We start from the raw sequence: 10,829 nt of genomic DNA, 5'->3' as shown, positions 1-10,829 counted from the left end.
TTGGCACAGATTACCACTATCGTGAACTGTGTCTTCTTCTTCTTTGCTGACTCTTACTTTTATTTTTAGGAAGTGAAATCCCGTTGACAATAATCCCAAAACAAAGCGCACTATGAGTATCCAGATGGTGCTCACAAGTTCAGTTTGATATGCTGGACATGTTTATCATCTGAGGTAGCCGGCTGGGTCACAAAGTCAAAGGTGTGGACATGTTGCTGGAGTAACTTGTGTCTTAACTCTGTGTAAAACATCAGGCTCAAAATAGCAGGTTAATAATTCAGCATGTCCGGTACATTTTCTTCAATGTTGATAAATGACAGTAAGGTTAGACAGAAGGAACGAAGCTCAGACCGGAATGATCATCCCTAAGAAAAACAATCTGAATCTGTCAGGGAATTAAAACAACTTCAGGGCTAGTCCACACGTGGAGGGGATCAGTATCGTTACTGCTGTCATTGGAATGCTCAGTAAACAACGATGCCCTTAAATTGTCCCACCAACCCAAAGTCCGAATGGGTCTCATTCAAAATCTCAGATGTTTGCGGCGGGGCTTTTGTGGTCGGAGTGTTGTATGAAGCAGCAGTGACCGCTGTCGTCCAATCAGGCGCCTCTGCTCGTCCACATAGTGGTAGAGTAACTGTGTATGTGTGTGTGAGCAAGTCCAGTTAGCAACGTTAGCACCAGCGCTAGTTTGAGTATGTCTGCCATCGCACTAATCTCATGTAAACAAAAGTGACAGCGTCGCACAAAAGGAGGAGGAACCGGCGCACAGCGTGACGTTACAAGAATAAAACTAAATTTTCCTGTCTACACAGAAATACCTTAAACTGAGTTTCTGAACATCACCCTGGAAGGAGTTTTACTAAAAGGAGAGTTTACGGTGACTTTCAGGACTTGGCCTTAATGGACACACTTTGATCCGTTATGTTGCAGACATTTCAGCCTGTTTCACTGCTGAAGGCTGAAGAAATCTACTACCTTCTATCCCATAATACTCTCTATAAAAAAAGAAAAGTTCCCCGGTCTGAGAGCGGTTTGAGGAAGTACATAGTTGTCACTGAAAACTAAAAAATGTTGTTAGCATTACAGTTCAAGCAATGGAACAGCTGGAGCTCTGCAAAAAAGAAAAAGGTGTTTATATGATGCACAGTGTGGAGGAGAGGAGGTCGACCACAGGATCAGTTTGTGTTTCAGCGTTTATATAAGAAGCACAAAGAGAGCAGGAGAGAGAGAGAGCTCATAACTGGACGAGAGAGAGAAAGACAGACTGAGGAGAGAAAGTTTTTCCTCCATGACATTCCTCTCCTCTCTTCTCCTCTCCTCCCTCGCTCTGACCCTCGACTCTCTTTTACCCAAGAGAGCAGGTTACATAACATGTTTCCAGACCCCCATACACACACACTCACACACACACACTTGTCAGCTGTGAAATATTTCTCCCCCAGATCTCCTCTCTGGACGTTGAACAGACTCTCGAACGCGTCGAGAACTTCTCATGCCCTGATTCCCCCCCTCCCCCTTTTCTCCCCTTTCATCTCTCACACAAACACCCTGTTGCATTAATCAGCCGCCCTGACAATGGTTCTGTTTTACATCACTGATTGGGGATGTGACCTCCCTCCACACACACACACACACACACACACACACACACACACACATAACTATCCACCCCCAACCCCCTCGCTGTGTTTCCCATGATGCAGCAGTAAGAGAAATGGAGCCCCGTCCCCTTGGTGTGGAGAAGGGTCGCAGGGTGGGGTTGCAGGGGGTCGACACCAAGGTCAGCCGTGTCAGATCCGGGGCTAAGAGTTAGGGTGAGGGGAGGGGTTAAGTGTTTGTCGCTGTCGGACAAAAGTTCCCTGTGACAGCCGAAGAGAAAAGATGGCCGATGTCACTGAGGAGTTTGAAGCGCTGCTCTGTGAGATCCTCTGTTTCCAGGAGGGGCGAGGAGGGAGGTCGCTGGGTGTTAGTGGTGTAGTCCTCGAGTTAAGGGATGTTCCCAGCCGACTTATTTCATAGTCTGTTGAAGGGAAATTTGTATTCAGTCCGACTAAGAAAACACTCAAAACTGAGCACAATATATTTTAAATAGTCGGTCTAATCTGGTTTGTGGAGTTTTCACCGCTAGCTCTCAGTCCTCCCTGCAGGTTAACGTCCTCATCCCTGTGCTGAATGAGATCATGCATGGCTCCGGTCCATATCCCAGTTTAACCTGACACAGCCGACGACCAACTCTATCTCCACTTTCTGGATCAAAATACTGACAAACAGCTGCTCCTACGAGATGCTATCTGCGGGCGGCTACCTGGCAGTTTGAGAACATTTGACCGCCATCCAAGGCCAGAATATTACTAATCATTTAAACTGAGTCATTCTTGTGCCAACTAGCGAGGGTGATGACAGTTACCGTAAACCGACTATAAGACGCATACACATCCAAAGGTACCACACAGTCAGGTTCATTCAGTGAAATGATTTTGAGTTAAACTAGACCCTAAAATGTTTCCATGTGTTCTGTGATGTCACTGTGGGAAATATCATGAGATCATTTAAGCCCTTACAGGACAACTATTTCAGCTGAAAACATTTTGTGTTGGCTGTTTGTTTACACGACGACAGTGACCTGGGTGCCTGAAAACGCAAAGTTTTGAAAGTTTTCTGGTGCAGACAGAGCACTGAGAGAATGCTACTTTCAAAATTCATGCTAGTTTTAGAAAATGACCGACCCTGCCTTTACAAACGCTTCTCCAGCAAAGTGTCTAGATTTACTACAGCGCCAACTACTGGCCTGGCATGTGTACTACAGCAGAGATAACACACTCTTTATAAATAAACAAGTCCAAGTCCTCCTCTCTATCTTCCAAGTCGATTGCAGTGAAGTCCGAGTCGAGTGCTTCAACTCGGTAAGTTACTCACTCAAAGGTCAAAGTTCAAACGCAGGGCTGTGACTTGAATTTGGAACAATTCTACAAAATGTAACAGCTTCTTTGAGTGACTTAGTCCATCATTCCTGTCGGTAATAATGACATCTTACTCTGAAGTAATTTGCTTGAATCTGGGAATGCAAACAAAAGGGAGAGAAATCAGAAATGAAGCCCACAGATGACGATCAGATCCCAGGTGAGTCTGAGTGTTATCCTGCCTCAGATTCCTGTGAGATTATTGATTATTAAACTGATGTTTTTGGCCGCTTTCTTCCCCGTTTGCCTCCAGTCTTACTGAAGCGTTAGCCTGTTTACAGCCGCTGTGATTCGCTCGCTTTGTTTCTGTTGGACGCCGCAGCGACGTGTTCCCAGATCTCCGTAATTATCGTAATGAGTCCAATGTTATCCTAACCAACAGAGATGATTACGACGAGAACAAATCTCAGACTCGTGTTGTAATCAAACGGAATTATTATTGCTGTAACACATCTGGATTTGATTTATGTTTGGTAAGTGTTTCTGGAGGATTGAAGGGGAACATGTGGGCGTAAAACAATCAGGATGACTCGGCAGTGATTTTACAGAATGACGTTATCACAGCTGAGGAGGCTCACGCTCACCGCTCGCCACAGAGATACAAACAGTCTCACTCACAGCTCATCAGATTCAGCAGCTCTGCCAAGTCTTCACAATATCACTCTTTAGGTTCTCCATGAAGGCCCTGTGTCCACCTGGTGTTTTCTTCTAAGCGGCAGCGTCTTTTTTCCGACCGTTTTCCAATGAGGAGAGAGCGTTTGCAGCAGCAGGCGGCTGCTCTGAGCGCTTCAAATTGAAAATCTTTTAACTTTCCAAGAAGGCGCCGTCGACGTCACTAGGACTCTTTTCCTAAAATGTTACTCCCCGTTTTTTTTGTTTCCTACAGATCGTGCCCTGTACCCACATCCTCCTCGCTCCATGTCCTGAATATTAGGAGGACAAACATCCCGCGTTTGATTCTCATAGTGAAGGGAAAAGTTATCTCAAAAATATAACATGCAGTAAAAAGCAACGGAGCAGCATCGGTCAAACTGTTGTCATAGAGACCAGACTGACATGCAGCAACTCCTCAACGCACAAGCGCTTCATGCAATCGCTTCCGAGCACACAGCTAGCACTTTTCTACGCAGAAAAAAAAACCCTAGATGGACGCGGAAGCTTAATTTCACATCTTGTCTCCTTATTCTTGTTTTTTTAATCCAAACTTTTTTATTGGTTTTCACACAGAAATGTACAGTGATACAACAATCAACCAAAGTTAGTTTAAAAAGTTCTGTGGTCCAGATCCCTACCCAAACCCACCCCAGTGTCTCAGAGGAGGACAATTCCAGCTGGGCCCACTGTGGCTGCTCGTTCATTGCATAGACTGTAAAAATAATGGACGGGACAAGGTCCCCGGTCTAGTGAAGCTTTTATTTGTAGAGCTCCCCCTGCTGACTGGCTGCAGTATAGGTCATAAACCCCGCCTCCTCAGTGATAACATACGGGATGTGGGTCAAACTGTAAAGCTAAAATACTCTTCACATACCTTTTTTTCCAAACCTAAACTCTGCTGTGATCATTAGTTATTATCACCCTACATTGTGTTCAAGTACTCATTTTTCTGTGAAGTTTGTTTTAAATAAGTTATTTGAGATTGAAAAACGGGATTTTACGTCATATTTGACGATGATTGACAGCCGCCGATCTTGCGTAGCTCTCTTTGTGAATAGCAAAAGTTCTGTAGTGAAGGAAAACCGAGACGCCATTGAATTTTTCCGTTCAGTTTTTTCGTCTTTTTTGAGCTGGCAAAATGAGTTGTTCTGCAGTAAACTGTTCTAACCGACCTGTGGGAGCTAAGGGATCTTTGCAGTTTTATTCGGTAAGTAAAAAAGTGTGATTTATGTGTCATTGGTTGGTTAAAGTCGTTATCTAGCTAGCTAACACATAAGCAGTCTAAGATTAGCTGAAATGTTATAAAGCTAGGTTACTTATCCGGCATGATTTATCTTTTTATTTTATTTTTTAAAATGAGCAAACCTAATAACTGACATGCTATGTTTCTTGATATTGTTATATCATTATTGTGATTTAAATTGTATTTAAAACCAAGAATCATAATATAAAATCCGCTCATAGATGCGGTTCATTGACTGTACAGTTATTTTACAGCAAAAATAAATACGTCTGGTGAAGTCTCAAAAAAGTATCTAGGGCAAAAACAAAGTCAAATAATTTAAATCTGGCCTGCATCATTACTAATGTGTACATGTTTACAGTCTGAGTGATAAGTGAGCTATACCGAGAGTAACAGGTTTTACTTTCACCGTGCAGGCTGAAATTCATAGTACTATATACGAGGGTAGAATATTTCTCTATGTATCCAGATAAAACTAAAGGTAAGCTCTGATTTAATATAACTGTTACTGATTTAAGAGACTAACTGAAACGTGAACGCAAACATCAACAACCTGCGGTGGTGTAATGTAATATTAACCGAGCATCATGCTGCTTAAACGTGATAAATATTCTGCATTGGCTTCCACACACCAATTCAACAATCACAAGTTGATCATATTGTAAATTTAATGATGCTCATTGAGAATTTGTACTAAAAATTGACAAAACCTGACAAAACCTGCGGTGATTATGACTGTGTCTGTATTTAACACCTTTGAAAGGAAGGTGTTAATGCAGGAGATCAGTGTTACACACAAAATGCTGCTGTTATGTTAGTTAGGAGGAGACAGAGGTACAATAAAAGAAGACATACAGATCACGTTTTTCCCCACACATGTTAATATGTTTTAAATGTCATGCATTTATTTTTTATTTCGCTTCAATAATCGTTAACGAAGAGAAACACCATGATTAAACTACAGGCTATTGTTGCCTTTTTATAGCCAAACAAAACTGAACATCCACAGCCTCTGCATTCAAAAGAATTTCAACATGGATATTTCTGTTTTCCTATTTCCCTCTTTTCACCAACATTATATTTTAAACAGGGATTTCCTTTTCCTCGGGTCTCTCTTCTCTCCCCCAGCTCGCCCCCTCTGGTGCGCTCCTCTCCATAATGCGCTCGTCTCCTCCCTCTACAGCCCGCTGCTGCTACTCTGTAGGACGCTTTGATTGGGGCACCTCACCAATAAAATACTATTTTATATTTTATAAGCAGTTTGCCACCACACTGTACTTTTACTCTCCAAAGGCATATGAGTATGTGCGTGACAACTTTAACAAAGCTTTACCACACAGTCACACCATCCACACAGCTGATCCAGGATTTACTGTAACATCTTTTACAGCACTAAGAGGTCATGTACAGGCAAACAGAGAGAAGGGAAAAGAAACAATCTGTGCTCTCAAATAACAAAGCAGTCTCAAATCTTTTTGAGGAATTACAGCTAAAAAAAATTCTACTTTGCATACAGTACATCCTCTGATAAATAAAGTGAAGTACTTTGGTTGCATTTCTGTGGTGTTCCTGTAGGTGACCATGATGCAGCCAGACTGAAGCATGTTGTGAAGGTGGACGCCATCATCTTGTCTTTGCAGCGCTGATTCTGAAGAGAACGTCTTCATATAGGACTCAAAGGTAAAATGATCTCTCATATGATTGGACTGTGTTATTGTGACTGCTATCAGCATCAAAGTCATTTTAGTAACAATTTATAATCCTTCTTAAAATGTAAGGAAGACTAGCAGAAGATTTTAACAGCCTCTATGATTCTGCAAGAAGTCTAGTTCATGTTTAAATTGTTCTTCTTTCTGTCTTCAAGGAAATCAATGCTCAAAGAAAACAACAGTCCAGACTCTGATTCCAGCTCCGGTGAGGTTCTGCACACAAATCTGATTATATGAGAATATTTAACATTAGTTTAATTTATCAGGCTGGCCCATGTGATGACAGTTTAAAATAATCTTCAATAGAAAGTGGCAGGAACACTTTTGTCTTAAAACATAAATTCATAAAGCTGATCATATTATTGGATTCATCATGTCTTATTATATATTTTGTTTTTCCTCATAAATAGTTATCCTGTCTTAAAAACAAACTTTAGAAGCTGAAGTTTAGCAGAACCTGAGGACAGATCTGATTTCAGGTCTGAAGCATAAACATCACAGTAAAATTCATTATACTTTACATTTAACTCCATGATTGTTTTTCTCTATTACAGAAGATGCCCTCAGATTCAGATCCATCAGCAACCACTGACAACATGGAGGACTCGTCCCCTGAACGTTTCCTGTCCTCTCTCGATGGTGTTCTTCTCTTCAGTTAACTCTTGAAAACAGCAGCACAACATGCCAGACTGTTTAAGTTCATAGCTCAAAAGTGAGCTATGAACTTAACTGCTAAATTATTTTACTGTGACCAACACTTTGTAGTGCTCCAGTTAATCAGAGACAGTCATGTCAGATTTTAAAAAAGTTTATTTAAACATTTTATGAAAAAAATAAACTTCAATAAACAACCCCTGGCTTCATTAACCATGTGGAAAATAAGTAAGGGAGACCATCAGGTCAAATTGCTGGAACATAGGAGAAAGTATAAAAAATAATTTAACAAAGAAATCCCAACAAAAATCAAATAAAGTATAGAGATCCTGGATGATTGTTTGACTGTTAAAATATGATGGAAAAGCAAATCCAACACAACCCTCCAGCATCTGGCCTTTCAAACACAGGGCAACATCATGGAAAGAAAAATAAATTAAATATTGACCAGGATCTCTGTGTTTTATCTGAGGATGACTATGGTAGCCTTCTCACTGTTCACTGTCACAAAGCACCAGACTCTGTCCACCTTCTCACTGTTCACTGTCACAAAGCACCAGACTCTGTCCACCTTCTCACTGTTCACTGTCACAAAGCACCAGACTCTGTCCACCTTCAGTTGTGCAGACGTCGATCAGCTCCTCTGGGTGATGGCAGAGAGGACTCTTCATCTGGGAGAGCTGCTGGTGTAAGGTCATTTCTACCACAGTGGATGAGCAGGGCGTCTGGCACAGGTGAAAAAAGGAGGAGGTTCCTTCAAACTATGTGACCCCAGCCTGACCACTGTAACAGGTGTGCAGACGAAGGTTGAAATTAGTCATTTTTAGGTTCTGTTGATTGTAAAATGGAAAAGAAAACATCACCTTTCTATTTAACATTTAGCTGGTGTATGACTCAGTGTGATTTTTATTTTAGAAGACTGTATTGTTAACAATAGCTTGTTTTTACAATCCTCTTATGAAACTTCAAAACAATCACAGGATATATAACTTTTAACAGATGATTTTAACTTACACCTCTGTGGAAGATGTCAGACCAGCTGCTTTCATCTCTTCTTTGCCTAAATGAAAATACAAAAACAATTGATTTACTGTTCATTTAAATATATTAGAAAAGCAGACATGAATCACATTACAGACTATCAGTTTCTAACAAAATACAACATATCTTACCACCTGTAGCCTACGGTCTGTGGTGCTAACCTAGCTTAAATATAGCTTAAATATAGAACGATTTCGTTAAAAACAGAGGACCCAGCAGCCCACGTATTTTCAATAATGATCAAAATAGCGGGATTTTTTAAAACACAGTGTGTTTAAATATTAGACTTTGAATACGGTGGTTTGTTGTACTTACACATTTCTTCATAACACTCGTAGACCGGCAGAGCGCTTTCGGCGTAGCTGGGCTGCGTAAGTCATCAGGGCAGTACGCTAAATGGGTGGGGCGTCTTTCCAGGGCTCCTGCCCCCGGACCCTACTGCGCAGACTCTGGCTCCAAATGACGTCAAAATCGCAAGATGGAAGCGCCCGTAAGCGGCATATTTTGGCTTCAAGAACGTTGAGTGGGAACAGCTACAGTGCGCGACCACTGGTTCATAGCTGCACATATGTTCCAAAAAAGAAGTTTGTTAATATTACATGCCCAGTAGAAATGGTTTGGGTGCGCTAGTCCACCTTTAGACTTCGGAAGACGAAGGACCGTACGACTTATTCGAGACCTTTAATTACCCCAAAGGAAGGAGAATGGCGCAGTTCGCTTCGGGGCTTCTGGAAAATGATGATTCGTCCAAATAATCCTCTGTAGTGTCGATACGATTATTTTACTGCTCCCAATCGAGTCGAGGCTTCCTCAATCCAGAATAATGAATATCAAACATGTTTTATATTTATGGTTCCAGATCGGTCTCCCTCCGACGGACGATCCGTAACAGCCAATGAGCAGAGTGCAAAGTCCAGCTGGATGTTGCATACAACTCACACACATGGCAACGTACTTAAACACAACTGAGCCCTGAGACAAATAGAATATTGAAGAAACATATAGCCAACTCGAGCTGATTTCACACACATGCATCATTATCTACAAACTCCTCACAACACCTCCTTACAATCAGCTGTGTATTTAAGACGCTATATCTCCAGTGTCTCCCTCTGCTCCTTCATCACCAGCTCTGACCTGCACCACACTCTCGCTCAGAGACTGTGACAAGTTTGGACTAAAAAGTCGTTTGTCTGGAACTTAAAGAAAGAAAGTCGACACACTTCAGGGCCAGTGTGTGCTGTAATATCTGAAAGTGCTGATTCTCCAAACTTTGGATTTACAGTTTAAAGCACCCTGTCAGGAGCAATTTGTTTAAAACTCTAAAATTTTGGTTACATCATGTTTTTTATTTTTGACTTAAAACAGAATCAAGGAACATCTGAGTGTATGAATGCCCATTTAAAGTTTCTGTGTGTGTGTGTGTGTGTGTGTGTGTAGCAGGTTTTCCCATGCCTCATCGTTTGCTGATCATCATGAGTTGGTTTAAACCTCTGAGCTGTGAGGGTCCGGTCTGAGGCCTGACTCTGACTCAGCTGAGAGCCTTGTGACTGCGTGCAGGCTGCCCGGGCTCCGGCAGCCTCCAGGCTCATCAACCCGTCTGATTGAGAAGCACAGAGGCGGGGGGGGAAGGGGGAGGGGGGGCTCAGACTGGCACAGTGCTCGCTCAGACTTGGCATGGGTCACTGGATCAGGGACAGACTGCCCTTAACCAGAACTCGATGGAGAGGGGGATGAGAGGGGCTGTTTTGGGATGCGGATTCATAGAGCAGGGCCTTCAGGCTGGAGCGGCGGGTGGGGGTGGTGGGGGTGGGGGCATTATTGAAGAGGTACTGAGGGGTTGAAAGGGGCTCAATGGGTATCATATTTAGCATCTCTAAAAGCCGGCTCGGACAAAAAGCGAGGCGTCCGTTCCCCTGCCTGACCCAATAAAGCACGGCAGGACCCAAACAGGGGCGCCATGCTAATGAGTGCATGTGATTAGCGCAGCACACTGAGCTAGCAATGGAGGAGGGAGTCGGGGTACACGAGGGGGGCATCTATTGGCTCCTAATGAGAGGTGAAGGGCCCCCCCTTTCCCAGCAGTGGTCTCGGTGGGCTGGTTTTGGAGGGGTCACTTTGGGCTGCAGATTAATGATGGGCTGCATACCAGCAGATAGAGAGGAGGGGGGTTAAAAGGGGGGGGGGGGGGGGGGGGGGGTTAACTAAGACAAAAGTAAATCTGTGGAAAAATGCTAATTCACCATTGGCTCGGCAAAGCGAGCGAGCATGCAGGGGAGGGGGCGACGACAAAGAGGCAGGGGGCGGAGGTGGAACGAAAGGCAAGAGTGTAGCGTGCAAAAGATATTTCGGGAAGGGGGCTTAGAGTGTGTGTGTGTGTGTGTGTGTGTGTGTGTGTGTGTGTGTGTGTGTGTGTGTGTGTGTGTGTGTGGAGGCTGGAAACAAAAGCACAGAGCAGACCTGGGACCCCGGGGCCTTCAGCTCGGAGAAACTCGACCCCCTGTTGCATGCTGGTCTGATTTACAGTCTGAGCTCCTGATGGATTTTAAACAGAGATGCTCGGCC

The 10,829-nt window shown here is 43.2% G+C and overlaps 1 long non-coding RNA gene across 1 annotated transcript; it reads right to left on the bottom strand.

Annotated features, from left to right (window-relative positions):
• Positions 1–7,361: 7,361 nt before the first annotated feature.
• On the bottom strand, positions 7,362–7,939 carry LOC132975845 (uncharacterized). The gene is made up of 2 exons (XR_009673324.1): positions 7,837–7,939; positions 7,362–7,755 (listed from the first exon to the last, which is right to left on the bottom strand). It is a non-coding gene; the product is annotated as an uncharacterized LOC132975845 (long non-coding RNA).
• Positions 7,940–10,829: the final 2,890 nt, after the last annotated feature.

The sequence above is a fragment of the Labrus mixtus genome, chromosome 6 (genome assembly GCF_963584025.1).
Source record: "Labrus mixtus chromosome 6, fLabMix1.1, whole genome shotgun sequence".
Lineage (NCBI taxonomy): Eukaryota > Metazoa > Chordata > Actinopteri > Labriformes > Labridae > Labrus > Labrus mixtus.
The sequence above is the reverse complement of the archived record's forward strand: the minus strand, read 5'-3'. Positions and strand labels throughout refer to the sequence as shown.